Genomic DNA, 24,870 nt, shown 5'->3' on the forward strand with positions numbered 1-24,870 from the left:
CATAGCTATAATATTTTGTCATCATTACCTGACTGACTTTTCCATTATACATTAATGATGGGCATAGCTGAAAAGGTTCAGATTTAACGTGCTGTTCCTAATCATCACATTTTTTTTGAATCAACAATATTCTGAATTGCTGATCTCCTTGAGAACAGTTTTATTTTTATTTAGAGGGAGCATAAGGCATCCTATTTCTCCTCTTGGAAAGACATGAAGACTATAGTTTACAGATTGTGCCATAAATAGCCCCTCCAAAGATAAAATAGTTAACTAAATTTTTGAGAGTTATGTGAAAAATAGGCAATTGGATTCAATTTTTTTAAAAAGGTATATACTCAAGGCACACATTTCCTTCTTCTTGAATGTGATTCACAACAGTCAATAGAAACCAAAGATTTTAGGGGAAGCATGCAAACATTTTCAAATTGCTTCTGTAAGAACAGCAACATCTATGTTTCCTGCAGCTCAGAGACTGCTTTCAAGTGACAACAGACTTGACTGCTGGAAGAATATAGAGACTCGAGATACTATTTTGTCTTCTGAAGCTTCTTCACAATTTTTGACCAAAGAGACTGAAAAAGTTTTTTCACTCCCAGTAGAGTAAATGAATGGGTGCTTTCTAAAAGAAACTGAAAGAATATGTATACAGTTCACAAACGTCTCTTACTGATTTTTATATCTAATTAAATGGGAACATAATAACATTTTCATGGATACCAAAGTATTTTTCATCAGCATCTGAAAAGTATCCTTATGAATTAATTCCATTCTAAAGTTCCACTTTTAGAATGGTAAATGGAGTCATAGGAATATGCCTGGTTAATGATCCCACCACTCGTATAAAATAGGGCAAAACAGTACAGAAACAGCAAAAAAATATCTAAGATCGTCATCACTGGTCATGTGGAAAGGATGTATTTGCTTGGACACTGGGAAACCAGAGGTTCAGTACTAACTGAAATGGGAAAAACCTTGAAGTCTCCACTTTTTCTAAGAACTCATTTATTCTATGAACAAAACACTCCTCTCCTGAAGGTTCTGAAACTTATTCTTTTTCTTACATTCCTGGCTCCATTTTTATGGAATGAACAGGAGAAATAGTTAAGGAATATTGGAAATCTCAACCTGTTCTTTTTTGTTTGTTTGTTTGTTTTTTACTACTAGAGAAATAGGCTGGACAAGCTGGAATCTACAATATTTTGAAAATTGATTCTAATTCCAGCTCATCTGAAGTGAACCACATCCTGAACACAGGGCCTCCTGAAAAAAAAAAAAAAAAAAAAAAAAAGTTCATAAAAATGAATTGAAACATAAATGAGTGAATGAATGAATGAATAAATGAATAAATGAATATTCTTCCTCTATAAAAATGAACATAAATGTAGTTAAACCGGATACTGAGAGAACAACTGTGAGAAAAGAGGACCTTTCATTTCTCTTTAATACTTTGAGCATAACATACCTGTAAAACAGCAGGCAGTCATAAACACCAATAGAAAGAGTTTAAATCAATATGAAAGTACAAGTCTTCCAACTGCAGCCTTTGCAATCTTAAAAACAGCACTAAGAGGCAGAAGAAACCCATCAAATTCATCATACAATTTTATGTGTCACAGAAGTTAAGAGTCTCCTTGGCCAGATCAGCAGGTAATTCCTCTACATTTGTGCCCAAAACAGCAAGACCATGAGCAATTTACAACAAGGGATCTGGGTATGATCTTCAGCTTTTCATCAATAAAGAGCATTCTGTTGCTTAGGCATTGTGTGAAGCAGTCTTTCTTTCTTTGTTTACACTTTGTTTACACTTTGTTTACACAATTGACTGTGAAAGACTGTGAAATACGCACTTGAAATAAATCTGTATAGATTTATTTCTCAGATGGTATTTACTATATTAAAATTTTCACATTGTGTTTTGAACTCTTGCTCACTTACCCAAGTGAATGGGAATGCTATTCTTTAAACCTAGGCTTCTGAAGATAATTTTATTTAACAGTGAATATGTCATGTAATGACTGACTAATGGATGAGCTGCAGCTAATAAGACAGCAATCACAAGTCACTGACTGGTTGCACAAGTTACATTCTTTTTTCATTTCTTTTTAGATTTTAACTTAGTCCTTCTGAAATGTTGATAAAATATAAGTCAACTGTATTGCTTTTTATTCTTTGCCTTTTTTTTTCTTTTCTTTTTTTTTTTTTTCTGGAAGAAAGAAGGGTTTTCTTGTTTGTTTGTTTGTTATTTTCCTTGCAGGAAAACCCTCAGGGCCACTTCTCCTGTCTGCTCCTTGAAAGAAAAGTTTTTATGGTCACTGAAAACCACAGCTGAAAGAAAAATATAGAAGAATATGTAATTCTATATACATGTGCTCATTTTGATAAGCAAAGATTACAACATTTAATTTCAGAAACAAAACTGGTCTGGGTGATCAACCCTTCACAGCATTATGAACAAATTTACATCTCTAGAGGAAACAACAGATTTTTAAACTGTCAAATTTTGAATTAATTCATTTTTGTGATTTACCTAATCTTGAATTTGAGAAAGTTAGGAAAATGGTGCAGTTCATGATACTACTATTAAATTGACCTTTCATCATTTTGCTGTTCTGCCCAGAAAGGTTTAGTAATAATCCTGACGGTCTTTAGTACAAGACAGGTTTCCAAGATTACTGCTGAATTGCTTGGGTTATCTAGATTATTAAGAATTCTGCTGTTTGATTTTGACTGTAGAAGATCTATTTCAAACACATGAAGTAATAAAAAACTCTTTTTTGCCCATCAGGAGAGATTCTCACAGAGGCATAAATCATAGTACTCTTAGGAATCTAACTTTGGTATGGTATAGAGGAACAAAGTTAGAAAATAAAATCTTGCTACACTTAATGCAGACAAAGGTACACAACTATATAGCTAGTGTTCATTCCCAAGCATATGATAAATTTTCTGTGTTTGTTGTAGGAAACAGGTTTGAACACGTTAGAAACAGGTCAAGAACAAATTATCAGAAAAATTAGATGTCTGTGGCCGTACAAGAATACAGGATCCACAGTCGGTTTTGTGAGTATTGCTAAACTTGAAAAAAAAAATGTTCCTGATAAATAAAAATAAACTACTTTTGGTCCCTTGCTGGCATCCCTTCCCTCCAGCATGTCAACCACATTATACAGCTTAGTGTCATCAGCAAAGTTGCTGAGGGTGCATTCAATGCCTCATCCATGTCACCGACAAGGACGTTAAATAGCACCAGTCTCATTACTGACCCCTTAAGAATAGCATTCCTCGCTAGTCTCCACCTGAACATTGGGCCATTAACCACAATTCTTTGAGTGCCATTCAGCCAATTGCTTACCCACTGAGTGTGATCCATCCGTCAAATCCATGTCTTTCCAGTTTAGAGACAAGGATGTTGTGCTTAGAGAGTTGTTGTGTTTAGAGACAAGGATGTAGTGTCAAAGGCTCTGTGCAAGTGCAGGTAGATGACATCAGTTGCTCTTCCCTTATCCACCAATGCTGTAACCCCCTCATAGAAGGCCACCAAATTTGTCAGGCACGATTTGCCCTTAGTGAAGCCATGTTGGCTGTCACCAATTGCCTCTTTGTTTTCCATGTGCCTTTGCACAGTTTCCAGGAGGATCTGCTCCATGATCTTGCTGGGCACAGAGGTGAGATTGACTGGCCTGTAGTTCTCTGTTTCTTCTTTTTCTACCTCTATAAAACCAGAACACAACAAAACAAAACAAACAAAACAATAAGATGACTATTGGTTTCCAGCATTACAGCATTCTGGAAGGAATAATGCTTTGCTTTGCTTGTCTGTCAGGAATGTTGTATGCAAAATTCAAGGTAACAGATTCTAAGAAATAAAGGCAAGATCCTGCAAGACCTTTAATACTCCACCTAACAGAGCACATTTTGTCTGTATGTATATATTAAATACAATAAGGCTGAGCAAAATCACAATTTGTACTCTGTTGAAATATCATTTTGCTTTCTTTTGACGTCCTTTCCAACCCTACATCAATTCAGACACTGTAACCTCTCTCTCATCTTAGCTTGATACCTGAACAGAATTAGAAAATTCCCAGGACAATAGAAAATAACTGTTGTGTTCCCAGCTTCTTCATTAGATAGCTAGTTATCATTGTGAGCTCTGGTGCACAGGAAACTTCCTGCTGCTTTTTGGACATGCCGCTGATACTACTCTTACTGTCTTTGTACTCTTGATATGTCTCCCTTGGAATTTCCAACCTACAGTAGCCATAAATGCTGCTACACTTCTGCAACTGTTTTTACGAGTACAAAAAAAGCTGCTTTGTTTTCTCTTCTTCTGTAAAGTAAAAAGTCAGCCTACACAGTTTTTAGCAGTGAAAAAAAAAAAAAAAAAAAAAAAAAAGAGGATTTGAGGTACCAAAGTATCCATAAGGGAGGTTAAAACAAACAAACAAACAAACAAACAAACAAAAAAAACATCTGAAATTATGCATGAAATTCATGCAATGAAAGCATCTGAAGTGGCTGATTATCCTGATTATCCTGCTTAAAGTAGTGATTTTTTCTGTGTTCATATAATTTCTAAGAATAATGTGAAAAAAACAGCAGCTAGCCCTTAACTTAATCTTTTCTTGTTCACCAGTAATTAGATCATTCTAAAATAGTGTGACAATATCATCAATTGTTATTTGTATTTCACCTAAACCCTTGTATGGGACTTGAGCCCTATTGTTCTAAAAGCATTGAATAAAGCAAGTCTTTCTAAAGGATACCATGTGTCTGAAGTGCTAATAGCCCCAAGCACAGGGAAGGGAAACAGACAGAAGAGTATGTGAAATTTCTGTCTTAAAACTTCAGAGATCCTATAGTTGCCCAGTGCCCTGTTCATAAAGAAATGCAAGAGAAAATAACAGACTTGGAGAGGGAGGATCAGGAACTTCCCTCAGTGGGAAAAAGTGAGGAAAGCAGTGTAAGAAAAACTCCAAATAGCCTTTGCCTCTTCCTTCACCTCTTAGGTGAGCACATGAAGAATGACCCAGAGAAAGAGTAGGAGTACAGGAGGGGAGTGGGGACAAAATTTGCCTTCAGTTCACAGTATACATATTGTGGCTGTCAGCTAGGTAAGATTTTCCTCCTTCTGACTGCCTCCTCTCTAAATACAGTTTTAAGCCAAGTTAATTTATGAGAAACAGATTTCAGTGGATGCACTTGAAAAACCTCAGGTATGATGAATGGACCATTGTCGTTAGTTAATGTGCATGAAGATGTTGGAACAACAACGTAAAGGTGAATGGACAGTAGGGGCTTTAGGGATGACTGGCTGTGGATACAAGGATCTAGTTGAGAAAGTGAACAGCAAACAATGAGGGTACAAAGGCTATCAGAAGCGAGAGCTGCAGTGTGAGAAACTTGGGATGTAAGGATTTGAGGTGCAGATGTTGGAAAAGGACAAAAATCAGCCAAGAGTATTATATTCAAAGTAGCTGGAATCTGAATTGCAGGAACTGGACAATGCCTGGGATTGGTGATGTGGTGATGTGTTTGGCCTGCGATGGCAGGGGTAACGGAGGGAAGGATCATGTGTATGTAGGAAATTCAAGTTATTACAGGAAAACAAGCTCAGTTAAAAAGTCAGAGAATCAATTGTCTAGGTCATAATGCTTAGCAGCATTTTGCTAGTGATACACACTATTGCTGGCTTGCACACATTGCTGTCGAATGATTAGATGTCACTTCGTGGTAGTTGAGCACTGTGTTCAAATTCTACAGTGCATTATCTTGTGTATTTTTCAGGCAAAAAGAAACTAGACAGCTCTGGAGAATTAAGTTCTTTCACCATTGGTCTGGGCACATAGAAAACAGAAGTCTGAGCAGTAGCAGTGTAACTTTAACATTTCTTGATCAGGAGCTCAGGAGCTAGGAAACTCAAGCTCTAGGTGCATAGGACTTCTATTGTTAGAGTAGAGCTAGTAAATCTTCAACAGTACAGCAATTGCTGGGGTTGTTTCACAGTTGCCAGTTGTGTCCACAGATTCTTTTTTCCGGTACTTGGATCTCTCATTGTCTTTCATGAACACATGACTGAAAACATCCCCACCAACTGGTTTGACATGAACTTAAAGGACTACTAAATCAGGCCAGGCTGACCAAAAAGAGACTCAGTATTTAGCTGTTTCCCAAGAGATAATTTCAATTATTTTATGATTTGCTGAACCGCTAGTACTTCTGAGAGATGGTGATAACTATGAGATATGTTATCGTGTAGTATTTCCATCACCTGATTTCAAAAAGTTTTTTAACAGTTACTTAAGCGATTTGACACCAGTCACATCCTAAATATATGGATGCTTCCATCCCTTACATTGAAACCCAAAGCATAACCCAGAAGCAAATCTTCCAAATGTCATGTGACTGAATGAAGAGTTACACAAAACCTCAACCAGGTCAGACTCTGTAGAATATTTAGCTGAGCATTTTAATTGACAGGAGAAATCCATGACAGAATATCAAGGCATTTTCTGTGATAGTTGCGAACTTTCATGACAGTCAGACATGCTGCTTGGCTTGATTTCTCATAGATTCTATGAAATTTCTCATCTAACCCTAAAATGACACTTAGGATAATTGCAGTAAAGCCTTTGATATATGCAGAACTGACTGATTAATCCATTAACATACTGTGGCAAACACCAGACAAGAAGCAGCAGCAGGTATTTTTGCATGCATTTATACAACCTTATAAACACATTGATGATGACTTTATACATCTCACTGCTATATGGGTCAATCAATACCAGCTCAAAACAAGCGTTACTAATAAACAACTCCTCTTATGATCTCCTGTGATAAACAGAGAGGCATGTAACCTATATTTTGTGTTCCTTTGACCTTGGATCATCTCTACATGGCTTATATATGTTTTAAGACAACAGTAAATGTCTTAGTCTACGGAGTATGAAAATATTAAACTTATGATATATAAACATTGGGTTTTGGTTTTTAGTCATGGTCAGCTGTAAAATAAATAGAGCTCATGTTAGCTAGCATGATCTTTTAATTGAAGATCAAAAAATTCCATGTTAAGTGTGAATGTCCTTTGAGCGCAACATAATGTAGTTACAACATTAGTTTCCTTTCCTTGTATCTACAAGTGTAATCATAAAGTGATATGCTTGTTCTTTATGTATATTAGAGCTATTTGCTAGAAATTAGCATGCATACAAATCCCACGTTCATAAGCAAATGATATTCTCTCTCTTTTTTAACATGGATTTGTAATTTAAAGGATGAAATTGTAAATGTTCCCCTGTGTATAGAACATTAATGAAGTATGTAGAGACTTAGACAGCACGGCCTAGATTCATTCTACTTAGCTGCTTTAGTGTACATGACTAAATTAAGAGCACAATTGCTGTAGGCTGTCTGCATTCTTAATGGAGAGAAATTAGCAGTTTCAGATGGCAGTTTACTGTTTCAGATGGCAGTTTACTGGTTAGGAGATCTGAATCATGCTCTGAATGTTCCTCTTTCTTTCTGTTGAACAGAACCTGGAGCAACAAGGCATCCAATTTAGGACTGGTTATTTAATGTTAAGATATTAGGCATATTATGTGTATAATGATGGGAAGACTGTGGGCCAAGTAACATGTTGCTGATAGGATATAAGAATCAGCCTTCTAATGGAAAGACAGTCGCAGCTCTGGAACTTGTCAGCAAGAGGCCAAGTTAACTGGAAGAGAAAATAAATTAGATAAGAATGAATAGCATACATAATTTAAAAATATTTGGCTGATGTCTCTTGGAGAAAATACAAAACTTTATTACATAATATCTTCTGTATGTTAGGAAGAAATCAAAGTTATGATAAGTGACATAATTTAGATTTTCAAATAAGTTCATACATTTGTATGAACTTATCCCTAATCTGGGGATAAGGAGATTTTTCTGGAGAGCTTTACTAAGATATATGTCTTACTATATACACCCCCTGAACAAATCTGCTTTTATGTTGTTTCAAGGATCCTAAAAAGGACATTTAAATATTGTAGGCGTTTGAAGAATTAGTTTCACACATGCACAGCATTTTTTCTTTATGATTTGGTGGGTATTATTCATCTGGTTACTCATGCATGAGCTGCCCATCTTCAATGATTTTATGCAGCACATAAACTGTCATTTACTAACTAGAAATAAGTAAGTTTAAAGCAAATATTCAATAGAAGAAGCTATAGTGAAAGAAAATAAAGGATGACCCATTGCTATAGAGCAGTAATCCAAACTGCATGTGATAGTAAACTTGGACCCAGATCAGTTGCCAAAATGAAACTTTTGGCAGGAAAAGATATTGAGATAATTCATTAAATACATGGACAGCTAGATTCACCTATATGATTACATTTTTAGTTGTACAAAGGAATTTCTTCATCATTCCATATTACATTAGGAGGCCCCCTACCCATTGTTTCCTTTTTATGGTTGTATGATATAAAATATGTTTGGATTTTTTTTCAACAAATTCTGTTAATTTATTTCATCTGAATATCATTGCTATGTTTCTGAATCTTGAGCATCATCATCTGAATCATCTCAACCTTTTTTAAGTTGCCAATGTCCTTATTGGCAGTTGCATCAGGAAAAAGAATGCTATGATTCAGTTTTCATGATTTCCTGCATACTTTGTGGGTGATGGGTCATGCTTCTTTGGGCAAAATGCCAAAACGGTAACATTTAAGTTTTACACATGTGGGAGAAGGAAGTTGGGATGAGCACATGAAAAAACAAAAATACATATATAAATATGCATATTCTTTGGCAGCATATGTGTTTATTTTTTGTTTGTCCATTAGGACCTCTCTTCAAGATTTTATTTTTTTTAATATATAGTATTTTGAGGAGTATCCTGTGGCATGTTTTCAATACCCTCAGTTTAGAACCTGTCTCTGAACGGCTTATCACATAACAATACACTGTCCAGATGGGACAAATCTGTTCACATCTCTCAAGAATATTTTATGTTTCGGCCGGAAGGTGGCAAGACTATAGTTTCTCTTGGGGAGAGGACACAACGTACAGGTGAAGGTGGTAGTTCTTAACTGTTGATGTTCAACAGAAGCATACCTTTTGTTTCTGCCCAGATGACTAACTCTTAGATCAGTAACCCTAATATGTGTTCTGTTGCCCCAGGAAAAACTCATGGATATGACCTGAATCAGAAATTAAATGTCTACATTGAATGATATACAGAACTCCACTCTGCATATACAGTATTCCCCTAAAGTCCCAATTGACTCCCAAGAGGTCTCAAAGTCTATTCAAAAAAGCTGCGCTGTAGACGTCATTCTGCACAGTTTTTGGAAACCTTTTCTTCTACTTGAGTGGGTTCCTCACAATTTTTGTATCCAGCTGAATCTCACCAAGAAACAATTCATGATACTTATTTTACCTGTCACAAGTACATATTTCACACTGCTGAATTGTCGCATAGCTTCTGTCATCAAAAATTGAGCAAGAGGTACAGAGGTTCATGGAAATAGCAGAGCATGCCCCTTGCTTCTTTGAAGCTGAGGAGTGTCATAGACATGGTTAGAAATGACCTAAAACGTACATTTTATGGGACTAGTTGTTGTTGTTCCAGACTGTCCCGGATAGAAAAGCTCTCATGGGATCTGGATTGAAGCTGAAGTAGGATTCTTGAGGATGGAAACCCTAAATCTGGGAAATAGTTACTAGTTACTCTTGCTCCCACATGGTGACCAAAAGAATCTTCTGAAGTTGTCATTTTTGCAAGTGCTAGAAGATGGATAATCGTTATGGGCCCCTCACCAACCATTCTTTGCCAAATATGTGTAAGAGTCTTCAATAGGCATGGGTTAATACTTCGATTGTTATATGCATCATATATATATATATACACACTATAATTACGGTACTCTTAATAGCAATGACAGAAAAACATTTAATTTCTTTCCTCATCCTAATGAGCTGCGTATATTGCCTCTATATGACTACTACTACTGAGGCAAATGGCTCTTATTTTTCTTCTATTAAAAACAAACAAACAAATACTTATTAAAAAAATGAGAGACATTTCTGAAAAAAAAGAAAAAAGAAAAAAAAAGAAAAAAAAAGAAAAAGAAAAAGAAAAAGAAAAAGAAAAAGAAAAAGAAAAAGAAAAAGAAAAAGAAAAAGAAAAAGAAAAAGAAAAAGAAAAAGAAAAAGAAAAAGAAAAAGAAAAAAAAAACACTAGAAAGCATTTTAAAGCCTCTTTTCATTACTTTGAGACAGAATAATTTGCTTTCAGAAGGATTCCATGCAGATTGATTATTTTTTTAAACCCAATAAGCAAAATATGAAGGAAAATGACAAAATGCAAATTACACCTGGCAGTTTAGTATCTGTTATTTGAAATATCTGAGTGCTTGCAACAGCAAAGTATCTGAAGGCAAAGATACACATAAACCTGAAATGTGGTTTGATCAGATACTTCATTAAGAGTTATTCATGGCTAAATTGTAGTACAGCACATTTTGGGTAAACCTTGAAGTTCTAAATCAATAACCCTTAAAGTTCTTAGTGCCCATTTAGGAGAAAAAAAAAAAAAAAGAAAAAAAAAAAGATGTATACAATGTTAAGACCAACAAAACATTTCACATTCTTAAATGTGTACTTTGGGCATAAGAATTATGAAAATCACATTGTTAATAGGAGTAAAATTAAGCTTCAGAAGTTTTCTTGACAAAATAAACCATGTTACAACTTTAATTGAGACAGGTGCAGCTAGATTATTGTGCAGCTGTTTCCCATCATGAAAACTGTAATACCACCCTGCTCAAACACACAGCAATTTCTTCCTGACACGTACATCAAGGTTTGTTACTGCAAAAAGAGGGAGAGAAAGATGAGATTATACCCATGTCTTGCCTTCATGTTTTATAATGGTGTCACCAGAGTGCATATGCAGTATTAGGAGTTAGAAAATATTCCCAAACCCCAGAAGGCACAGTCTTGACAAGAATACCCTACAACAGGACTGCCAGGATGGACAGGGACCTGAAGCTCTTGGCACACAAGGAAGGCCAAGGGAACTGCCATTGTTCAGCCTTAAGAGCAGAAGGTTCAAGGAAGTCTTACTGCTGTCTACAGCTATTTAATGGAATAGTGTGGAGAAGGCAGAGACAAACCTTTCCCAGAGATGAACAATGACACCATGAGAAGCAATGGACAGAAGTCGCAAGTAAATTTTGAGTAGATATTAGGAATTCCTTCACCACAGTGCCCCCAGTGATAGTCAGTCATTGGAACAGGTTGCCTGGAAAGACTGTCAAATCTCCATCGTTGTAGATATTAAGAACTCAACTGGACAAGGCCATGAGCAACATGTTTTAACAGACCTTGCTTTGAATAGGAGGTTGGCCTGTATGGCCTCTGGAAGTTCCAGATTACTTGATTCTGTAAGTCCTGAAATAAATTATGCATGCTCATTGCACAGACTTTACATTAGAGAATAATGTATGTATGGGAGGGATCATCATAAAAATCCTCTACTTTTTTCCATCCCTTACTGGATATTCCTGTACTCTTTGCTGGGGACAGAACAAGGGGCAATGGCCACAAAATGGATCACAGGAAGTTCCGCAGCAACATGCGAAATAACTTCTTCATGGTGAGGGTGACAGAGCACTGGAACAGGCTGCCCAGGGAGGTTGTGGAGTCTCCTTCTCTGGAGATATTCAAGACCCATCTGGATGCCTACCTGTGCAACCTGCTCTAGGGAACCTGCTTTGGCAGGGGGTTTGGACCCGATGATCCCTTGAGGTCCCTTCCAACCCCCTACAGTTTTGTGATTCTGTGATTCATCAGATGCTCTGCAAAAGTCTGCCTTTTATACAGGCAACCTAGACCCTGAAGCCAAAAGCTATACTTCATATCAAAATCACAATATTGATTTAATTTATTCAGATAAAACAGCAAATGAGAAAATGCTAGGTACACATTTGTTAAGGCATCAGTACAGTGAAGTCTAGTTACACAGCAGTTTTAATTTAAACCAAACTGTTAGCTGTAACTCTCTCCTGTGCAGTATATATTTCAGTACATTTTATTACACATGGTAATTCATTATACAGTTCTATTTCCTTTTCCCATGCTAAATATTAATTTTTGTTTTTCTATCGATGTATGCAAGCATTTCCATCTCCAGCTGCAAGTATTCTTCTGAATAGATAGAATATCTGGCTAATATCAGAGGTGTTATTAGTTTTGGTTAATGCACAAGCATTCTGGATTTTATAATTCATAGCCCTAGCTATTCAAGAATGTCATTAGCATTAATAAAATGTAGCTCATATATAGGGCTTGTACTGCCAGCTGCACAACATTTCAAGTTAAGAGATGTCATTAGCTGACACATGTATTTAACTTACAGTTAATCTGTTCTCAATTTGTATCACGTATGTTTTTTTGTTTGTTTGTTTTGTTTTGTTTTTCACCAGTATGATTGGGGAAAGATTTTCTGATGGTGCCAGAACTAGTCCTGCCAAGTTTTGTGCCAGAATCAGACTTCTATTCCACCAGACTAATTCTGAATGAGTTTTATGGACAGAATATCATCAGAATGATGGAAGAGATCTGGGTTGCACTGGTAGATGTAGCTCCAAGATTGAAAGATAAGCTGATACTTATTTCCCAGCCAGATCCAAGCAATGTTTTGCCTCAGTTGTTTATAGAAACAGGCGTATAGTTAACACTTTCTCATGAACCCCTGTGCAGTCTCTTCTTTGACTTGAATATAATTATAGAGAAGGAGTAAAAGATAAAATGATATATAGACTGGGATTTTCTATGGATCTTTAAGAGTACAATTATCTGTCTTTTGGTCTTAAAATCTCTTAGTTCCTCCTCAAAGCTCCAAAGTAGTTACCAATATTAGGGAAAAAAAAAAAAAAAAAAAAAAGCTTGTTTCTGTAACATACAAGTAATACAAGTAGAAGATTCTGCCAGAAAATTACATATTACATATTCTCATTAGGGATTTTGTCTTATTTAGACTGTAACAAGAATTTCAGAAAGCTTTTCGTCAAATATGAGAAAAGTTAAGGTAGCTTTTGAAATAGGACGCTGTTAAAGACACAAAGAGAGAGTTTGTATTCATCTCTTGTCTGTTTGACTATCTTCTTTTTTTTTTTTTTTTGGTGTATCACATTAGCCACATCAAAAGCTAAGATAACACAATGCAAACTGTAAAGCTTTCATGAGATCCTAATGCAGGAATACCGTGGTCCAAAGGGCCATAAATAAATTTGCTCAGTGCCAAAAAGGGGTACAAGTTTAGAGGAAAAAGTCTTTCTCCTGGAATTTCATGTTTCTTTCCTGCTTTGAACATTATTATTCTTGGCTGAGTATTTATGACTATTCTGCTGTATGTGGATGGATATATTGATGTAAACACAACTGAACTGGTCCTTGGAGGACAATGTACAGGCAAACACGCAGACACTTTTTCTTTTGGCTTTATTTTTCCCATGTGGTTAATTATCTTCTTTATGCTATAAGGCAATATTAGTGCAAATAGATGGATCAAATGCAGTCATATCTGGAAAGTCCTCAGATTTCTGCTAACAAACAAGACACAAGAAACTCACTAACATTGTTGTGCATGGATTGAAAAAGGCTGCTACTAAGTCCTGAGACAATTTAATTTTTATTTTTAGGAAAATATATATTAAATAGATGTGGAAAAGTAGTATTTTGACTGGATACTGCAATCACTACTCCCTGATATTTCTCTTCTGTAATAATAAAGCGCTTCAGATTGCAGAAGGGACAAAGCTATCTGATTTAAATGACTACAGTTCAACTGTGGGAAAAAACTTATGACAATTACAAATATTCATGACTAGATAGGTGCCATGACAAACAGCCCAGTTACCATAAGTTTATTCAAAACACATGGCTTGATTTCAGTAAAATACAGTCTGTTAGTACCCAAACAAGTTATTTCCAGTTTATAAACCAAATACCCAGAGTAGTTCATTATTCCAAAAATTTCCTGTGATTTAATGCATTTATGGGTATGTATGGTATTGGCTATGCAAAACAGCTGAGTGCATAAGTTCCTCTACACAGAAAGTTACATATACCCTTTGTGAAGATAAACTTGAAAAGAGTTGCTCTAGAAAAATATCCCTTTTCTCTATAAATGAATGAAACTTTATCTTTTTCTTCCATTATGAAATTTATTGAGATCTAATACTACTTAAAACAAGCCTGTAAAAGAAAACAAAGTGTTGTAATTACCCTTATGCTAACAGTACTTCATAAACTTCATAGGTCTTCAACAGATACACATGCAGGCAACCAGATCTGTTTATCACTATCACACGCATAAATATTTCCCAGTCAGCTACAGTATATTACATACACCGGGAGGAAAATGTTGTTGTGTTATAAAGGCCTTCATCCTAAACATATATAGAACAGAAATTGTTGTACTACCCGAGATGTCATGCCTCTCAAAATGCTAGTATGATTTTTGTATTAATATGACTGCATTTCAGTGAGATTAATCCAATATCGTGAGGAAAAAGGAACCCATTAACACTGTAGTTGAAATGAGATAATGGGTTGTTTGGATAGAGTTGTAATATGGATGTGGGAACTATGCAGGAGAACAGGTGCTCCTTATTCTCATGATCCAGTGCTACTTACTGGCAATTGGCAAAGCACAGCTTACTCAATGTGCCCATGTATCTACATCAACAGTAGACTGTGGCACATTTACTCATATATTTCTAGAGAGAGATCATCTATGCATGATGCTAACCAATACTGGATTGTTTTCCCAACAAACTGCTTAACTATGTGACGATATAACATAATATAAATAGAAAATATTATAAAAGGACAGCTATTCCAGGTCAGATCAAAAAGGTCCATCTAGCCACATCTTCTTTTTCCAACAGGAAAATGAATAATAATAGATACCCCAGGAAGAGTAGATAGGCTGTAGCAATATTTTTTTCAATATCCCCACAGCAGCTGGTGAGTTGGGAAGTCCATAATGGGTGGGGTATCACAGTGCTCACAGTTATTCACTGTTGTGTTCAATAACCCTATGTGATATTTTTTCTCATGCTTTTCTTTCTCACGTTTTTGAAATAGTCATCTACAACATCACTCATAGCCTAACTACACACATCACACAACCTGCTTTTTCCACCTTTACCTTGTCAATTTTTTCTTTCGTTACTTTCTAGCTCTATTTTTTGTGTAGGCAGTGAGTGTTGATCTATATTCATTATATTATTCATGATTTTATAGAGATCCATTGCTTGCTTAACTATCCCTTTTCCAGGCTGAACAGCTCTTTCTTAAAACTAGGAAGGACAAGAAACTCAGACAGTGTTCAAGATAAGGACACAAATGTAGAAGCATAATCTTTCCAGGATATAGAAAAAAACTACCTTTTGTTTGTTTGTCTGGACACCAATGGGGTTTTATTCCAAGACCAATGATCCTGAGCAATATTACAAAACAAAAATAAGAATAAACTTTACAATGGGTATGCTCTTACTATAAAATTGGATGGATTCAAACAAAAAGTTACTGGCAGGAAATTAGACAGGAGTTGGTCACTAGATTAGAAAACTCATTCAAGCCCATAGCTTCAAAAAAGCAAAATTTCTGTCACAGCCAGTTGAAAGAGAGGAAACAAAATCCTGAACCATTCTTACTGTGTTTACAGTGGTTCAACTATTTACATTCAATAAATGAAGATTTGCTTGAAATTAGGAAATTCAATTTGCTAGGTTGAAGATTAATCACTAAAAATCACCAAAACAAATTCCTACCTTACCCTGAAAAAGTCATCTTTGTGCACATCTGAGAAGTCCAGAACTTTCTTCCATCAGACAAACAAAATTGCTTACAAGAAAAGCTTTTTTTTTTTCAGAGCAAGGGAAAAAAATAGATAAATTTAGCCCTAACTAGCAATAAAGCCAACAGCAGATGCTGACATTTACTTTAAACAGAGATTCGGATGAGAAACACAACTGAAATACATTAACATGTGATCTTACACAGACAGTATACAGTGATAAAAAGCTGTTTTCCATATGAAGCACGGATCAGAATAAAGTATTCATCAGTAGTTCCCTGTTTTTTCTTCTAAAAGAAACCTTTCAGAAATTATTTTCGTTTAAGAGACCACATTGTTTGTTAGAGCTTCTTACTCAATTGCCAAATATTGAGTTTTAGCAATCTAATGGCTAGAGTTTGAATCCTATTTTACCAGTGTAGGCAATTAGATAAAGAAGGGTTTGTTTGGCCTGCTATTATCAGGCTATTATTAAAAAATAAATAAACACAACAATCGTTCTCAGTTGCTGTCCAGTAGCAACTACTCTCTTCCTGGGCAAGTAACAGTCTCTCTCCATCGCCCCATAGGTCCTGTGCAGTTTTTGAGTTCTTAGATCTTAGTAGTCTCCTGGGAAAATCTTTGCTTCTGGTCTTATGATCTCCCCAAAACTCAGACTTATTCTGCTTGTGGAATTTTAGCTGATATCATTATGATTTGTAGATTAAGACTCTTTTCCCCCAAATAATTCATTAGCATCAATGCTGAGAACAGCATCACACTTTGCCCTCAAGTCAGGCGAAACAGTAACAGCAAGTTATTAGTGAATTTTTAATGTGCTGTGGCTGCAAGTAATGTCAACAGGTCTTGTGTGATACAGCTTTCAGTATCTGTATTATGGTTCTGCAGATGGAAGATAAGTAGGAGACAGCTTTCTTACAGGTCTTCTTTAAGGGTTATATAAATACAGATTTCAACAGGACGTAAGCAGCTGTCTATGACTACTTGGAGTTAGGTAAAATAAGTCCCCTAATTTATGGCATTTGGATTTTGCCTCTGATTTCAGTTTACAACTGAAAGTTATGCCCACACATCTTTAAACATCCTTAGATTCAAGATATTTGTAAACAGAATGTTGGCAGAGGCTCATTTTAAGCAATCTAAACCATATTTGATACCATCAAAGTGAGATTATGGAGGAAAGACATTCTCCACACCAAGCTTCTCAGTAACCTAGTTCTGGAGGAGTTTGGAAGCCTTCTTGCCCTCTGCTTGTGAGTTATTGGACTGTCAGTACTTGCTTTTACTCAAAGATATAAACTCTGTATGCTGTCAATTTGAAGATAGACTTACCCACAAGGTCGTATTCTGTGCATTTAAACACATTATTAAGCTATTTCTATGTAATAAGATTGCTTTTCTTTCAGATCAATGCTCATACATTCTAGCAGTGAAGGGGGATTTAAAACAGTTTTCATTTATTTTAAAAACATTTTATTTTACCTTCAGAAACAACATCTGACCAGGACATGAGCGATGTGATAAAATTTTCTGATATATTTTTTAACTCATCTGATCACCGCATGAACAAAAAGTCCCCAAATGTTTTAAAAGATACTTGCTAGCTAGAAATATTTCAAAAATCAAAGAACTATAACACAGGGTAGTCTTTTTAAATTCCTTTAATGCTCATGGAGACTTCATCTGGGAATTTTAAACGGTCCTTAGACTCTTGCCTTCTGAATTTTAACTACCTAGTATCTTGTGGATATCTCACTGAAGCACAAACCTACACTCATACACATTAAAATCCTGGAACTTGACCTAAAAACAACTGATTCATTTTGTGATCTTCTAGCAAGAGCCATGTAATTTTGCAGATCACTCCAGTTATTCCATAGTCAGTGGAAAAAAACACATCATACCACCTATAGAAAAATTAGAGTGATACTTCCAAAAGAAATTGATACATTAGCAATCTGTTTTAGTTGTTTCTCCTGTATGGAGATCCTAATGGCAATCAGGACAATCTCTTTCCTTTATTTAAGAGGACTGCTTGTAGGCTTCCACAGGTTGAAACTATATCCTCATTTATTTCTTCTCCCTTCTTTTAAAAGCAGTCTGTTTTTTACGTTCTGTCATCTTAGGCCTGTGTAGTCCATTCTTTCACATTTTCCCCAGGTGCTGGAAGTATACATATGGATAAGAAATGACCCATACAATTGTAGCAGAGCATACAATTTCTGCATAACTGCATCTTACTTTTGTCTTTGACGTGACAATGCCAGTTATAGTCAATGAGCTGAGCAGATTTTAACAGTGTATGAACGAAAAGGCAGTATCTGTGAGAAAAGTAATTGAATCTTGCAAGGCTCTTTTTGTTTTGTTTTAGCTCTGCTGATCCGACTGAAACTGCCACATTTAGAGCTAGGTATTTAAACACTAGAAAGAGTACAAAATTAGAGGATGGCAGAGAAAGTCAACAAAATAATTAACATGTGGGGAGATGATATAGATATGGTTGATGTAACTGGGCTAGAAGGAAGCAGAATACTTTGAAGTGTATAGGTAATGCATTTAAGAAAAGACTTGTCCTTTCTTAGCAAGACACATCCTTTTTTCCTTTTTTTTTTTTTCATGTAGCTGTCAAGCAGCTTTAAAACTATAATTTAAAAAATGTTAATTCTGAAAATAATTGTTACATTAGGAAAACAAAAGGAAAATATAGGACACTTTGGCACAACTTAAAAGTGTGCCAAAGTGGAGAGCACTCCAAATAATATCTGTCATATTGCTACAAAATTTGAAGTAATCCATTATTTAGCATACTTTTAACACTACATTTTTAAAGGCTGTCTGAATTGCTGGAACTTTTTGTCCTAAGGCAACTCAAGCAGCCCTGGAAACATGATAACACATTTCAAACAGATTTACCCTGATGTATAGATGTAAGCCAGATGAACCTTGTTGAACACAAGCCTTTTCATTTAAGATAAGAAAACAATTGAATGGACTAAAGGATTTATTTTATTAAAGGATATAGTCAAAAGTATTTTCTTTGTTCCCAAATTCTGTATGGTTTGGACTTGAAATTAGTCTACCATCCCCTGATAATTCTCACTGAGACAGTTCTAAGTGAGAAAGAGATTAAAAGGTTCATGATTAAGACTGTTTTTATTTAAAACAAAGCATAATAACAACAACAACAACATCAAATCCTTTCCCAAGCTTTCAAGGCTGATATGAAACACATATTTGTCATGGAAACTTTGCTGAATACATTAGGTTGAATTGCTGGCAAGTAATGTGGGTGACTTACTATAGAGAAAGAACAGGGAGATAAAAGTGATATAATTTGGGAGATTCCCTCTCTCTGAAAAGCAGAAATAATGTGGGGAAAAAAAAAAAAAAAAAAGGAGGACATCACAGTCTTTGATTTTAGGTAAACATCTGGCTAGAAAGAATATCAGAAAATATACTAAAAAATATTTTGGCTTCCCCAGCTTGGCAATATGGTGAACTTTTATGCCTGTGGAAATAAGGTATCTCTTTGCCAAAGTTGCTTCCTTTACCAATCATTCCTCAATCATTATTCTCTATCTCTGAGTGTGTATGCTCTGTTAACGCTATTCTGTTACCCAGACCTGTCCTGATTTTACAGCTTGTTGTTCAAATTGTATTACTTTTAGTAACTGTATTGTCTTTTAGTCAAACCGTCTATTCTAATTCTGGTTCCTTTAACAGTGTCCAATGTTATTCTTGATCTAGGACTGTTCTATATAAATGTAATTTGAATTTTGAATTATGTTCAAAATATGAGCATTTGACTAGAGGAAAAAAAAATGTTATTGTAGATAATGCAGGACATTAAGGTAAATAAAAGTCAATACATTATTTAGATTGTGTCTCATATTAGCATGGTTTTCCGTGGCTGGAAATGCTGAATCATCAGAGCCTGGCATATTAAAAGTATATTTGATGTTGAAAACCTCATAATCACACATAGATATTGCATCTAAATAAGTGATTTTGATTGTAGGAGAAAATAGTAGAAGGGAGTAAAGGCATGGACCTTTCACCTATTACTATTACTCAGCAATGTTTATAAAGGACTTCGAGTATGCAGCAACTCTAAGTTGCTAAACAAAACTTCTTTCCGAGAAGCTTCCTTTTTGAACTCAGCACACTCAAAAAGCAAATGCATTTCTTTTGCAAAGATGTTATTAGAACAAGAATTAATGTTGCTGCCTCTCAGTAAATGAGTTGAGAACAGAGTTTCAAATTGCTTGTGCTTGTATATAATCCAAAGAATCTCAAAAGTAACAAGAGAAACTCTCTTGTTATTAATACTTAATCACCACTAAACCAGAAGCATATACTTCTATAGACCAAAATCACCTTTGTTTATATAGCGATGAAAATCTTTATAACTCAAGTCAAAGGAATTTTGACTGGAGAAATATTAATAGATAAGTAAGATTTATCACCAAAGAAAAGAAAGTGCTTATATATGGAAAATAAAACCAATAACAAAGTTGATCTTTCTCAGAAAAAAAGAAAAATATATGTCAGAAATGACTGCTTGCTGACAGATTCTTCACTGCATGTTGTATCAAAGCATACAAAGAGAAGATGCAACAAAATGATAACGTATACAACTAATTCCTGGGTTCAGGATAAAGATATGTTTGACCAAACGCAAAATAAATTATAACAAGAATCAAATAAATGTAAGCAGAAATTAAATAACATATGGATACCCCCAAAATAGAGAGAGAAAAATAGAGAATGAAAAAGGCAAATTAAAAACATTGTGCATTAAAAAAGATATTAGGAATGCTCTAGCCTTCAGTCATTACAGAATTGAAAGTAGTGATAATGGAGCACAATACAGTATTTTTAGGACACTTACAAACTCTTTTTGACTGTGAAGACCAAAATCTGCTTTAAATGTTGATGAAACTCTAATAGTTTTGTTAATTCCTGGAATCAAATCAGTGAAGTGTCGCTACTGTATGCTGGTGGCTAAGTTTGGACCTGCCTCCCTAATTCTAAGCAAAACTCTGAAAATGAGAAAACTGAAACTCACTTATCTGAAAAGCACCAAGTTAAACTGAGATCTCTTCAGGTAAAATGGATATGTAGTTTTAGGAGCTTTCTCGTGTGCTATGGAATTTTGGATATAATTTTATTGCTCTATAAACCAGAGTTATATTTTAAGTTATTTATTGACAGTATGCTGTATTAATTAAATATGTAATGTGACTGCTTAGAATCTGAAAAGCAAGTTACTTAGGTGCCGGTAGTGGTTTCTTTGTAAATTAAGCATTGATGAGCTATATCAGAAACACTTCTCTGAAAAATTTTATCACCACTTTTTCAGTATTAGTTAATTGATCTTGCAAAAATATATAGTTTCAAAACTTGGGAAAAGTTTCTTGTTATCTGAAACTTCACCTTGAGCTAGATGGAATATGATAGTGAGATAACCATAAACATGGAGAAGTAGCCTGAATTTGAGCTAACATACTGGGTAATTTTGGCAAGCTAGAGACAAGCTTAAGGAAAAGCTTAGCATCAGAATTAAGCCTATAGTGTAAATGGCCCCAGGAAAAGTCAATTAATCTTAGCTAAGTAATATGAAGCTAGTATTGGCCGTAATTATGATTTTAAACTAAACCACCTCCCAAAGCCTCATTCTCCTAGTCAGTTCCTTTTTCTTTAATTAGATATAAGCAGATGAAGCCCAAAGGATTTCAGCAAGAAGATAAATGTAAACTAATCAAGTCTGAAATAACATATGAGCTGTTCTTTGCCATTTGTTTATTTGAGCATCTGGTCTCAGCTACTGTGTTGTGGTTTAGCCCGGCTGGCAGTCAAACACCACACAGCCGTTCGCTCACCCTCCCCCCTCCCTCTCCGGGATGGGGGAGAGAAACGGGAAAGTGAAGTCTGTGAGTTGAGATAAAGACAGTTTATTAAGACAGGGAAAATAATAACAATAATAATAATAATAGTAATAGTATTAATAGTAATAATGTGTACGAAATAAGTGATGCACAATGCAATTGCTCACCACCTGTTGACCGATGCCCAGCCTATCCCCGAGCAGCCGGCCCCCCCCACCCCGGCTAGCCACCCCTATATATTGTTCAGCATGACGTCAGATGGTATGGAATACCCCTTTGGCCAGTTTGGGTCAGCTGTCCTGGGTCTGTCCCCTCCCAGCTCCTGCTGCACCCCCAGCCTGCTCGCTAGCAGGACAGAGCGAGAAGCTGAAAAGTCCTTGGCTTGGTGTAAGCATTGCTCTACAACAATTAAAACATCAGCATGTTATCAGCGCTCTTCTCATTCTAATCCAAAACATAGCACCCTGCCAGCTACTAGGAGGAAAATTAACTCTGTCCTACCTGAAACCAGGACATACTGTTACATTGTTAGTGAATAGTGACAGAAGCAAATTCAAAGCATTGACGTAAACCATAGCTGGTTTGGCAATTTTATTTGTGTCTGACTGTATTTACAGAACAAGACAACCTTTGCTGCATGAAATAACCAGACTAGAGAGAAACTGGGCAATAGCCAATAACATTTATAATGCTATTGCAACACCAAACTTACAGTCCTCCTGTGCTTTCTTCCTGGGAACACTGATACATATCGTTCAGTGACTACAAGTAGGAATTTATTTTTGGAAAGTATTCATCTATAAGGGTTTTAAGACTCATGAAAAGATATGCAGAAATCAAGAGCTTCCTGACAGAAAGGCTAAAGACCCCTCAGATAACAATATATTTATAATCAATCTAGAAACTGTATAAAGTCCATTTGATCCTAGATTTCTTGATGTCTAAAACCACACAGTCCTTTCGAATAAAGCATTTGGACGAGTAACAGGGACTATTAAAATAATATATATAGCAACACTTTCTTATTGAGAAATCTATAACAATCAACTGTAGAGGAAACAAATTGAACTACTTGATTTAGCTTGAGGTCAGTTGTTAAAAACCTATAGTAGAACCCAAAATTAATAAAGTTTGAAATCAAAAATGATAATGTCTGCCTGTAAGTCCACCAGAACTTACTAGAAAAACCCATGTCTTATTGTAAGGTGGTATACTCAGAAAAGACCAAGCATTTTTTTAGTTACTTATATTTGCTTCAAAGAAAAGCAAAAGGTATTCTTGTCCACCCAAACAAGAGACGGCTGTCTGGATTCAGACTCCTTTGTGTAATATTTGGATATGCAAATACGTTGATGCGAACTCCCCTGCCTTCATTCCAGGCTGATTAGACGTGACAACAGTTTCAATCTCCAAGCCATACAACAACATTAATACACAGTAATGTCTAAGATGATGAGTCCTTCTGAAAGAAGGTGATCTTGTGCCTCCCACTGGTTAGCATATGTTTATTGATCCAAAATAAATAAATAAATAAATAAAACTCCTTAACCTCTGGAGCCTAGATTTGTGATTTCTTTTTTAGAGAAAAGTATGCCTTCTGTACCTGATTAAACGCAAAACTATGAGAGGCCTTATTGCTTCTTCATTACAGTGTGTGAAATGCAGGAGGGACAGGGAGAAAATACAGAATAAGAAATGTTATTACACTCTACATCTCAGTGATTCCTCTGAAAAGCATTGAGTCTCTGGCTGTGACCTTTACCTTTCCATTGCACTCTCTTCCTGTACTTTCCGTTACAATGCCACTGTATAAAATACTTCCCTTTAGGAACGTATGTAGAGAACACTGCAAGCTTCTTTGACCACTGGTCTGACTTGGATCTGGTCAGCTCCTACCATGACATATTAGGTATTTTAAGCACTAACATCTGAAGTCAGTGATGAAAGTAACTGCACTCAGAGACTGTCCTTATGCCTGATCCAGTACAATTAGAAAATTGCAATGACCACTCCTTGATATCAGCACAAGTCTTCAGGTCTATACGGGGTACATTTTGAGTCTTCTTAACTCCACACAAATGTACAATTTCTTGTTCTGGGCCCAGGCAGTATAATGAGATCCTGGTAGCTGCTGACCAAGAGCTCACACTCCCTGTCACTCCACTATGACAGTGTCCAGTCCCAGAGCAATCTGTCCTATGAAATATAAAGGTTCTTGCCTTTGCTTTATTTCACAGTGGTGCAAGCAAGGTATCAGAAGTATGAGATCATCCCAAAGGGGTTTGGACCTCAAAACTGCTTTTGCGCCTATTACAGGAACAGGTTTCTGATGCTTAAAAGATGACGTGACTGAATCATTTAAACTGGTTAAGGTTTAGTTTAAAATTAAATCGGATGGTATATTTTACGTTAGAACTAGAAAAGAGGTATTTAAATTAATAAATTAGGAATAAATAGGCATTAGAAGAATCTATATCAACATCTTTTATGCGATAAGTGAAATAGATTTGCCAGACAGACGGTAGGATTGAGCAGTGAGCTGTCTTTTTTTTCAGTAAAAATAATATGAACACAGTACATTTCATTAGGTAAGTTAAATATATTAGTCAGGCCTTGGCTTGGAAACTGCTCTGTTGTAACCCAGTACTTTTTTTTTTTTTTTTTTGAGTATCCCAAGGCTGAATATATTTTAGTGGTTTCTCATATAACTTAAGGGGACTTTTTTTCCCTATTTGCTAAAATAAATAAATAAACAGGAAATAACAGCTTAAAAGTTGATATATAGAGGATAGCATCAAAGAGTACAAGACATTAAAAATGCATTACTCCCTTCTGGTCTTACACAATGTTGCAGTTCTGAGCCATTTAAGCCAGTTTATCATTTGAATGCTGTATATTATAAAAGGCATATTTCCTATTCTCTCTCCTCTTTTCTCACATTAAACTCACAAAATATAGTTTTATTAAAAGGGGAGGTGGAATGCTCTCAGAAGTATCGTTTAAGTACTCCTGTTCTAACAGCAATACTAACCAAGTTTATTATGGTAAAATTCAAACTAAAAGTTATATTTAATTCAGTCTAAAAGCATCAATTTATTCCTTAAGTAGGCT

At 35.6% G+C, this 24,870-nt stretch overlaps 1 long non-coding RNA gene across 1 annotated transcript in view; it reads right to left on the reverse strand.

The window, feature by feature from the left end:
- Positions 1–6,550: 6,550 nt before the first annotated feature.
- The window catches only part of LOC118244508 (uncharacterized), a 35,441-nt gene continuing 17,121 nt past the window's right edge, over positions 6,551–24,870 (reverse strand). The window contains exon 3 of the long non-coding RNA XR_004777550.2: positions 6,551–7,726. This is a non-coding gene — a long non-coding RNA (uncharacterized LOC118244508). The remainder of the gene's footprint in view (positions 7,727–24,870) is intronic.

The sequence above is a fragment of the Cygnus atratus genome, chromosome 5, assembly GCF_013377495.2.
Source record: "Cygnus atratus isolate AKBS03 ecotype Queensland, Australia chromosome 5, CAtr_DNAZoo_HiC_assembly, whole genome shotgun sequence".
Taxonomy (NCBI): domain Eukaryota; kingdom Metazoa; phylum Chordata; class Aves; order Anseriformes; family Anatidae; genus Cygnus; species Cygnus atratus.